The sequence below is a fragment of the Grammomys surdaster genome, unplaced genomic scaffold (assembly GCF_004785775.1).
Source record: "Grammomys surdaster isolate TR1022 unplaced genomic scaffold, NIH_TR_1.0 266, whole genome shotgun sequence".
Lineage (NCBI taxonomy): Eukaryota > Metazoa > Chordata > Mammalia > Rodentia > Muridae > Grammomys > Grammomys surdaster.
This window is the reverse complement of record NW_021604707.1, coordinates 1930225-1941771: the sequence shown is the minus strand read 5'-3', so window position 1 is coordinate 1941771 and position 11547 is coordinate 1930225.

Here is an 11547-nt window from a genome sequence, read left to right as displayed (position 1 = left end):
GTCAGAAAGATGCTGACAGCTTGTCTTGTTTGTAAAAACCACAATCCAGCAATTATTACAACCACTCCTGAGCCAAGTGTTTGTAGGAAGAATGCACTTGCTCTGTTTAGGTTACCAGATCTTACTTATGCCTGGAGCTGAGGCTGGCTCAGCAGTCCCTAGAAAGAGGATAACACAGGAAAGAAGTGCACACCAGGCTGCAGAAAAGGACAGAAGGGGAGCTCTGTCAGTGGACAGACAGCCTTCTGACCCTTAGATGTTTAAGACATGTGTCATATGGTTCAATCCCCACTTCTGATTGAGGATGTTACCAAGCTTTGGGATTGTCGAGTTGTGTGTGGTCTGACAGAGCACTTACTAAAGATGTGAGGTCCAATAAGGATTCTGGGAGAATTACAGGAGCCATATCCCCCTAAGGAGGAGTCCTGGAGAAACTGATCAAAAATGCAGAAGCCACACTTCAGGGCAAAGGGAAGCAAAAGACATGAGAACAGCAAGATGAAATGCCACACAGGTCAATCCTGATAAATCAGGCCCTGCCCACCCCACCCCCAGCCTCGCCTCACCTAGCCTTCTGTCATCTCATTTGCTGCATGTAACAGAAAGCCCCTCTTCACGCTCAGCTTGTCATTTAATACATTGCAAGGAAGTTTGCTGGCCCTGTTTTTATGACAACTTCTCTCCTGAAACATCATAAATCTCCAGCCCTTCTTCAAGTGTTGGATTTATTCTGTTTCCAGGGTTTAGCAGCAGCTGATCCTCGGCTACTACCTCATAATGGCCTGAAGATGTCTCCTGAGAGCAGAGATGGAGAGCTGAGAAATCCCTGCTCTACACAGACAGAGTGACCGACTGCTGGAAACAACTGGAGTTTACATGTAGTCCTGTGATGAAAGCCACTTTCCCCATGACTCCTGTAGATGAAAGAGAGAGCTCAAAGATGAGTTCTTTTCCCATTAAGGAATAGAATAGAAGAGATAGAAGTAACTGTTCTATCTCCTGATCATAGTCAACTCCCCTCCTAGGCTCCACAGAACAGTGCAGAACCCAGCAACTCCAAGAACTCCATGAATCTTCCAGGACCCTGCACCATATTACTCTTCCGCATCCCTCACCTTGTCAAGAATCCTCAAGTTCTCACCTCACTCATAAGTGATTTCTAAGATGGGATATCACTAAACAGAAAGGACAGAGGTCTGAGAAGGTTGATCTTGTCATGAAAATAAGGCATGTGCCACATCTCTTCCATACATACTCTCCTGATGGCACACCACCACCCATCTATTGAAGGACACTCTCCCTCAGTCATGTCTATATGTCTGCTGCTATGGCCTAGAGAGACTTAGACACCAACTAAGGTTTTCACAAACACAGATCACAGAGTCAGAGGTCACAGCAAATAGCACCAGTAAACCGCAAAGAGTGTACAGGATCGTGCAATTCTCCCAGGCTCTCCTTGCCTCTGTGCGGAGACATGCAGATCTTGGATCCTCGAAGTCCAGACTTAGGGAAAATGTCCAATGGCCATCCAAACAAGAGGCTGGGCCTAGCTCTCTCTACACATGTGCATGCTAAGTTATGCAAACCCAAGCCTTCTGTTTCTGTTTATTTGTCTTGCCTTGTGTTGTTTTATTAACCAGAAACTTGAAAAGGAGGCTGTCTTTGTTGTGTTGCCATTTGGCAGAGGACTAGAGGTTACAGTAGCAAGCAGAGCCTAAACAATTTTTTTCTAAATCTGGATGAAAGTTCCTTCCAAAGAGAAAAACTATATCCGATTCCCTGTCTCCCACTGAACCTCGGAAGGACTCCCCACACCTTACCTTCAAAACACAGAACCCTAGCCAATGAAAATGGAAAAACATAAATTGTTGTACATAAAATGAAAGATCAGGAGTGCAGACAGGCTTGTGTCAACAGGGTATTTTTAGCCACTGGGGAATTTTTTTTTCTTTTCAAATTAAGTTTTAAGGCATAGGCTTACTGCACATGAACCTGGGATGTACTCTTTGGGACTTTACCATCTGCAACTGTCTCTTCCCACTTTCAATAGAAGATCATATTCCCATTTAGAAGACGAGAAAAACTGATTCTCAAGAGATAGAACTTGACTTCATAATTGAGAGACAGATGTGAATGTCTGGATAGGACAGCCCACTAGCCAGCACAGCCCTTAGGGCAAAGACACTGACTTCTATCCTTTCTGCTCTCAATTCTATATATTGAACCATTGGTTCCCTCCCCTAGAACTTAAGCATCACCCTCCTCTGGCTGTGCATCACTTTGCCCTTCTCTATTCCCAAGCTCAAGGTGAAAGATTTGAAGTGCAGAAAGAGCTTGCCACAAGGCTCACAGCATTCCCAAGTCTTAACTGAAGGGTTTTTAGACAGAGGGTAGTAGTTGTGAAGGATGGGTACTGGTCAGGGCTTGGTCATCTCCCCCTCTGCCCTGTGCCAAGACAGGAGATGACTGCCATTCAATTTTCCCCCTGCTTCCCTAGGCAGTTACGGGTGGCTAAGTCTCAACGATCAAGCTGTGGCAGTTAAAGGCAGGAAATGGAATTGGAGAAGACAGACTCAAACTCACCCACCATGGAAAGAGCCCAGGGTGCTTTGAGCTCTTCCAGGTCCCAAGGTCTCCAGCTGTGTTTGTACCTGAGCAAATGTGCTCTGGTCAAATAGCCCAGTGTTTTCTAAACTGCCTCTGAGCCTCCATCTTCCCTGCCAGTCTAATGCTGCCCTAAATGTTTAAGGGTTGTTAAGTGACCTGCACTCCCTGAAAAGCAGGCTCCCTGTGGTCAAGAGACAGACTCTTGCCTGAACCAGAGCGAGGTTATGCCTCCTGAACACTCAGAAAGTTCTGAATGCAAACAGCTTTCCTTTCTCCTCACAGTTTTCTCCTCTATGAGCCCCCTCAGGAGACAGTCCTACATGTCTGGTGGTAATGACACCTTTTTTTTTCACCTCTAAACAAGCCAGAGATCTTTTGTAGCCAAAAGATGAACCTTTGACGCCAATAAAAGACAGTTTTCCATGTAATTGTGCAAAAAGTCATGGAGATGCTATGCTAACATCATCCATGTTTAAATGAGTACAGTGCATGATTTATCCACTAGACAAGAGGAATTCTGAAGGGCAAACACAATTCATGCCCCTCTCACGACTGTTTGTGTCCGTGAACCCAAAGCTTTCCTGTATTAATATGTAGCCCCAGGGCACGACTACTTTATCATGCCTCCTAACTCTGTGACAGTGACTCAGCAATCAGTCATACATTCGGTTTTTCTGGTAAATGAAAATTTATGAACCCAGTCCTTGTGTGGGGAGCTGATTTTGATGTAAATAATTCAGAGTATTTTTTTTTACAATTTTTTTTTGGGGGGGGTGTTTGGTGATGCACACTTTGGCAAGTGTGGCTGAAACTCCTTGCTTTACAGTTAGCCGCAGCCTCATTTAGTTAACTGACTTGTACCAGAGAGGCATTTAAAGGAAACGTTTATCAATATGGCTAATACTAAAAGTAGAATTCCACCCAGTATGCTACATGCTTTTATATATAATATAATTTGATCTTCACTATAGTCCTTAGATACAGTGGCTGTTACCAATTCTCACTTTTCCGACAGGAGAATGGAAGCTTGGGAATGTCAGATAAGCAGCTAAGCCAAAGTCCTACAGGACTGCACAGTAGAGATGTGGCCCAAGCTTAGAACTGTTTGACCAAAGCTGGACCTCAGCCACCGAAGCACACCGACTTTCTGCACAGCTTGTGATGTTAGGTTCACAACAATCGCCGAATCATATAATAATAACCATCCTTGATAGCTCTGTGCATCAGTTCCGTTTTGAACATTACTATACAACCACATTTCTAGAAACCTTTATTTTTCAAGGAGAATTTAGAGCTGGGGACGTAGTTCAGTTGGTAGAGTGAACTCGAGGCCAGCTTGGACTACAAGAGTCGCATCCTAAAAAGAAACGAAAGAGAAGGAAAAATGTAGTTAAAATATAGATACCAATTAATATTTATGCATACGTACCACTGTAGGATGCCAGGTCTCACTTTGGAGGTTATTAACCTCTTAATGATCCAGAGAAAACAGGATCATGGTTCATAGTCTCAGAATCATTTGTGTCACGCTAAGTATTGATGTCAGCAGCTCAGCTCAAGCTTTAGTGACAAGACAAAGAACAACATAAATGGTGACTGTAATGAGTAAGAATCCAATTAATAATAATAATAATTAATAATAATAATAATAACAATAATGGTGTTCTATGTCATGCAAATCCATTTAGATAGAAACAAATAGGTAAGCAAACACACAAAGGAAAAAGGAAGAACATGTTTTGCTTTGTTGTGGTTTTGCTTTTAATAGAGGCTCTCAAGCTGGCCTGGAATGGTTATCTTCCTGCCTTTACCTACGGAATCCTGGGATTAGAGTGTGGGCTATCATGCCTGGCGCAGAACAACTCTTCCGTACACAAGTATTCCAACGAACAATTGTAGAGCAAAGAAGTGAAGTCACCCTTAAAATGCCACAGTAATTACTTCTCAATGGGAAACCCACCGACAAATGCTAAACTCAATGAGCCAAAGAAAAAGTAAGGAGAAACAGGCATTTGTCTCCCCACAAAAGTATTCGCCGATTGCTATGTATCTTCTTTCAAACTCCTGTCCAAAACAATAGTAAGTTTATAATAGAGAATTTTGACTAGGAGGACTTTGACTAGAAATCACGGTGATCATTGCTGCTATGGTTTAGATACAGTTACCATTCCCCAGAAGTTAACATGTTAAAGCTGTGGCCCTGGAATATACAGCTAGGAGATGCTGTGGTCCTTTAGGAGGTTGGAAACTATTTGGGGTCCTCTGTTCATCAAAGGATGCTCTTGAATGGAGTTGTTGCTGTCTCAGTCTTGCCTCTCTGTTTCCTGGTTCATGATGTGAACAGCTCAGTCTGTGACTATTTCTTACTGCCGCTACTAGAGGCCCAAAGCAAGGACTGCCTGACCACAGACAGGAGTTTCCAGAACCATGAGCTACATAAACTGCTCTCCTTTATCAGGTGACTATCCCACGCACTGTTATAATCACACAAAGACAAATGTTACAAACAGGATTCGGTCAGACAGTCCTTGCTCTTCAGATTTGATGTCACAATAAATGTTTCACTTCAGTGGTGTGCTTCCGAATTTGGCAGTGCTCCAGCTTAATTACAAATCCACTTCAGACAAAGTCAAACACCTACTGGGTGTTATCTCTCAGCATGCTCCCCCACTATGCTCCAAAATATCAAGGTCATAAAAATGAAGGAAATACCGAAGGTGCTCATAGACCTCAGTGACGGAAAACATCTAGCCACTGAATGTAATGTGGGCTCTAGGTTGAACTTTGGAGTGAAGAAGGGAAACCAGCTCTAAGAGTCTGCAGTCTAATGGTAGCCTTGGACCAGGGCTGAGCCTGAGCACTGAGCCAAGACAGTGACACAAAACAAGGGGCATTGGGTGAGTCGTCTGCCCTGTCTTCGTGACTCTTCCTCCTGGGGTGTAAAGGAAGCAAGCATAGGCTGACACTAAATGCTTTATTTACTCAGTGACTTATACTGGAAGTTGGAAGCATGAAACAGTGAAGAGAAGAGTGGACATTGTTAGTGAAGTCTCCACTACCACCCATCACAGAGGACAACTGCACAGGCCAGCTCTGGCATGGGAGTCAATAGCAATGCAACCAAGAAACAGAAGAGAGAAATTAAACAGGCTGAGTGAGCTCTCCCTGGGCTCCACTGCTGTACAACCATCCTTGTTGATGCCCAGGTGTGGTTTTCCCTTGGGACATTCAGTATCTGCCATGTCTAGTAATGAAATATGTGTTTAAATTCTTTACAAGAACAAAGAAACAGCTTATGTTTGGTATTCTGATCATCTGGAAATTGGGAACAAGTTTCTGTCAGATCCTTCCAGTGGCACGCTATACTCTGAGGAGTTACGAAGGCAGAATAAAGCCACTCAGTCACACTCACATGTTCTGACAGAAGTGAAGTCTGTGTCTTTGTTACAGTGGCCTCTTCCAATACCAAATGCAGTGACACTGGAATCGAACTTTCCCTAAGATCAATGAGAGAGGTAAGAAGGGGCTTTTTCCTATACAAAAGCAACATTTATTAGTAAACAATTAAATAGTTAACCATGCCAGGCATAGTGCCACACCTTTAATCCCAGCACTTGGGAGACACAGATAGGTAGAGAGATCTCTCGGAGTTCCAGGACAGCCAGAGCTACATAATGACATGCCTGTCTCCGAAAGGAAACAAAACAAAATGTTTAATGGTGGGTTTTATATTGTTTCCCCAGTGTACTAAAACATAATTTAACTGTAAGCAATTTTTAAAGGCAGTTTTTCAACAGTGGATCACTTTCATTGATGAATAATAACCATTTTCTCCAAGTAACACACATATACATTCACATACATGCTAAATGTGCTTGTGGGGTGGGCGTGTGTGTGCGCGCGCGCGTGTGCATGTGCGTGTTAAAACAAGTAGTTATTATGTTTCTTCTTATTTCATGTGTACGGATGCTGTGTGGATATGTCTGCCTCCATAGCTCCAGCCCGGTGCATTGTGGGACTCAGCGGCTTCCACTTTTCCTGCAGCAGTTAAGCAACTACAAGGGAGCTGAAAAGAGAAGGCCAGAACTTCAGCCCCGTGTTCCCTCCATTCCTGTCCCCACTGGGGAGGGCAGGAAATGCCAGCCTCCACAGGAAAGCCTGCTGTGGTGAGATTTCCCGATTTACTTTATAAATGCAAGAACGCCAGATACAGGCGGAGATAAGTACTCAAGATTGCAAGTGCTTATCATCTGGCTGGCTTCTGGGCCCCACCGCCAGGGCTCATTTCTCTTCTAGAAACACAAGTCAAATTTAAGTTTGGTTCCAAGTGGAAAAGAGCTCCCAACTGAAAACTGTGACCATCGCCCACCCTTGCCCGTCCACTGGAGGAAATCCCTCCTGTCAAGTGCCAGGTTTTCGCTATGCGGATCCCTTCCATAGCATTGAGGGCACCTGGCCCTGCTCCCTGACTGCACACTGGAATCAGCTAGTGGTAGGAGGAGCACGTAAAAACACAGAGGGGTGTCAGGCTCCCCAAGCTTGCAGCTAAAACCACCTTTGGGTCCTTGTCTAGCCTGTAAGGTTTTCACTCCTCCATGGTTCTGAGGGTTCGTTGTTGGGGTCCTTTAGATAAAACATTAGTTAAAATGGACAGGATGTGGACCTCTCAGGAAAAAAAAAAAAAAGACAGCTAGAGGAGGTAGCCAGCTCAGTTAATAGGCCATGTTGCCCTGGCTCCATTTAAAATCATGCGTGCTCTGACAGGAGCCCACTCACTCTTAGGCAGGAGTTTGCGGGGAGAGAGAATGAAAGATGAGGGGTGGGGCTTACAGAATCGAAGTGTCGATCATTTCAAGAGCCATTCCACAGCCCCCCTTTCCTTCTGGACATTTTTGGTAATGTATACCCAACTGTTAAAGACCATCTCCCTGAGAAGCAGTTTTCAAGCTGGAGAGGGTAAAATTTAACCCCTCTCCACCCTCTTTTTCATTCCCACGTCCCCACCATTGTGCAGCAAACGTGTCACACCCAAGACTGATCATTTTAAAAAGAAGGAGGATTTGAATGAAAATGTATGCCCCCATCCCTTTCCCTCACCGTCACATCTAAGAGACACATAGTTCACAAAATCTGATTTAAAAACATACACTGAGAAAATGAAAGCACGTCTTCCAGACTTGATCTCTTATCTAGGCGAGCCAGCTTCCCTCAGAGGGGCTCTCAAGGCTGTGAGTCCCAGTGTTTATTGTGTTAAGTGGGGCACATTGTTCTGTGTTCAGCTGTGACTACAATGAAGGAGTACTGAGAGACAATGCTCTGTCTGGGACCCACTGCTCCCACCCCACCCTACCCACCCATCTGCACCCCTGTCTCTTAAAGCTGAGGACCACCAAAGTAATAACGATGACCAATGTTTGATTAGGAAACTAACTGTGTGGCATCTTTTCTTTCTGGAAGACAGAAGCATTCGGCTGAATGCGTTCAACTTACCTATGGATCTCCACAGAATCTCCTCAGATATTTCTATCAAGAATATAATACAGATCTTACTCTCATCCAATGGACTCCTCAGTCTTATCAACCCAAGAGACTTCCATGTTAAGTATAATTCACATTGGGTTGTTCTTTTTCTTTTTCTCCACCTTATCCTCCTTGAACTCAAGAAGGAAGGAGGAGACAAATAATCCAGCATCTATGTTTGGACAGCTCTGCTCTCTGTTGTGAGTGGCAACAGTGGTTATACTCTGTGGTTCTGTGTGGCATGTGCCCCAAACCTGTTTGAATTTCAATGAATGCAGTCATCTACATCAGAGCTGCACTGGGCGGACCACTTCTCTCACTCTGCGTCCATCGTTAAGCTTTGAACCCTTTAAAGTTGCTGATGACCTCTTAGTCATGGTGAACCTTCCCTACAAAAGGTCCTGAACCTGGTGCTTTCTTTTAATTCCATTCTCTTTCTTCCATTTCAGGCTTGAGTAAGGCCAAATTGATGGAGCAAAGATAATGTAGACTTTGGAATCTTTTACCTTCTCTGTGATAACAAAGCAGTATTGCTCAGGAACTTTCCACTGACTGCCCTCTCCTTCCAAACACACCCACAAAAATGAATGAACTGACTGCTCCATTCAGTCAGAAAAGGCAAGGTATTTTTCGGAATTATACTGGTATAACTGAAAAAGATTAGTTCCGCAATTTTATACAGAGGCAGGCATATATACAAAATATATCCCACCAACCTGAGAAATGCTACAGATTAGAGACAGAGCTGTGAACGTTTAACCTAGAACAGGTACCATGGATTACCTAACAAAATTATTAATAATTGATATCTATACGGATGTGAACTTCAGAGGAAAAACTTGCTGCTGGAATAGGTGGACCAAAGGTACAGTCGATGAAGTCTTTGCCTTCTTGCCTCAATACTGTCTGTCCAGTAACTCTAACTCCTTGTTGTCCATCTCGGCAAACCCTGCACATGTTTTGATCTATAGGCTGAAAGGGAGCCTACTAGCCTTGGAGCCTGGCTTAGTTGCTCCTGTCCACATACAGACCCTTTGTCCCTTCAACTCCATAACTGTGTACATACAACTACCCCTCTCCAAACCCTTTTGTCCACTGACAATATATATCAGCATGCCAGGAAGAGAGGGAGTAAGGCAGGCTATATATGTTGGGGATCAATGGTCCAACCAGGCCACATGTGTGTCCTAGCATGCAAAGAGTTCCCTGACCAACTACTTTTTCATTGGACATTGGTTTGGTCATTGCCTCTATTTCCTGGACTTATCTCCCTCTCCAGATTTCCCACCCCTTCTCTGGCCCTGAAATATCTAGAAACTTAGTCTACATTTGCAGTATGTCAAGGACTATAAGAGGCCTTAGAAAATGAGAGACAAGCTCTTTGTTGTTTTCCTTTTGAAATTTGAAATTCTGTGTTCAAAGAATAAGAAGTGACTTCCCTTTTTCCCCATCATTAAGAGAGAAAGGTTAGGAAAAACCTGTGAAAGAGGTACAAACGAATGTGGCTTTGAATTTTATTTTGGGTAGAAAGAACCCCAAACATGGAACATAGGTAGCTAGCAAATAAACAAAAGTCATGTCAGTATACAATAAACTAGTATTGACATGACAATAGGTCCCAGAAAAGATAGACAAATGGTCAACCTTGTCACCCTTTGACTTGCTTGGAGGAACCAAATCATGGGAAATGCAACAATCTTTGTTAGATTCACCATACAAAAGACTGGAGTGGGTTGGTTAAACAACGGACATATATTTGGTCACCTAGCTGGACAGTGGAAACCCAAGATCAAGGATCTGTTAGGGCTGGTTTCTTTCCTTGGCTAGAAAATGACATCATCCTTCTGCAGCTAGTGCTGGTCTCTCTCCTTGGGCTAGAAAATGACATCATCCTTCTGCATCTTCTCAAAGTCTTTTCTCTCAGTTTAGTCTTCCCTGGGTCCTAGGTTCCTCGTCTTAGAAAGACTTACCATATTGGATTACAGCCCAACTGCATAACTTTAGTTTCTACTGTATGACCTCTTTAAAGGCCCTGTCTACTAACATGAAGGTCTCTTCATGTTCTGGAGTTCTTTAAATATCCACAGGGATCACTATATAAATTTTGAAGTGACGTAACTTAGTCAAGAACACCAGAATTAGAAGCATAATCAAGACTAGAATGTAAATGTCTTAAGACCTCAGAATGTTGGTTTTGCCAATCATCCATATGTAGCCTTCTCCAAGTTAAACGCTCTCACAGAGAATATAATGTATTCAGATTGAACCATATTGTGTGATCATCTAAGTACATCAACATCACTTGCCAGGTAAGGAATCCGAGTCTTAATTGCCTTGCTCAAAATCACAGAACTGCTGGATGGATCACCTGTCCCACGCAGATTTCTTCTCCTTTCCCCTAACTGACAATCTTCAGCTCTACGTGTCAGGATTGCTTTCTAGACTCTTGGTAGAAAGTCTATGGGCCAGGGAAACAGCTTGGTAGAAGCCGAGTGGCCAGTGACAACTCTACATTCTTCTTTAGAAGGAACTGGAGGTACCAGCTGGCTTTAATGAGTCCTTCCTGTCCACCTTTCCCACTTGGTCTGATCTCTGGCAGCTACTACAAATTTGTGAAGAGATTTATGTACAGGTACACACACACACACACACACAAAATCACACACAGGTACACACTCATCCCATGCACATCAGGCTTTAGATGTATGCTCACATCTGAAAACCTATCTGAAAGGAGCTCTATAAAACACTCTGTTCATTATCTGCTCGTACATTTTCTTAGACTACAGATTTTTTTTTTCTTGCTATTCCTGAGAATGAATATCCATTTGGGCAAATGACAGGAAGAGGAGGAACTATGTCACAAACATCAAGGCTTTGTTACAGAGCCTAGAACAGGTAGCACCTCCATCCACCGGCTTAGATATGGGATCCTTACAGGTCCCTGGTTAGGCCACCTGTGTGCAAATGAAACAAGTGATCATTAATACCAGGCACTCTCCCTGCAAAGCAGACTATGAAAAAGAACCACTGAGGTAAAGCTTTGCTGTCACCACACATGTGACATTCTCAGTCATTTCCCATTCTTGTCATTAGTTATCGGTAAGGAGGGAGACAGATAATTAGTTAAAGGTAATTGTTGTCTTTTTCCTATACCTGTTTGCATCTGTGTGGACACTAGCTATTCATCGTTGAAGAAAATTAGCTCAGGGCCTGTCTTCAGGATGCTCCTGAGAGAATGAGGAGAAAAACATCCAAGAGATATTTCTGCAAATGAGTGCAGTCTCGGGACTATACAGAAAACACAAAGAAGGAAGAGCCTAGAAAAATGGTTCTCGGCCTGTGAGATGAGAGCCCTTGGGTGGGGATAAACAATCCTTTCACAAGGGGTGTGTATCAGATATCCTACATTGCAAATAT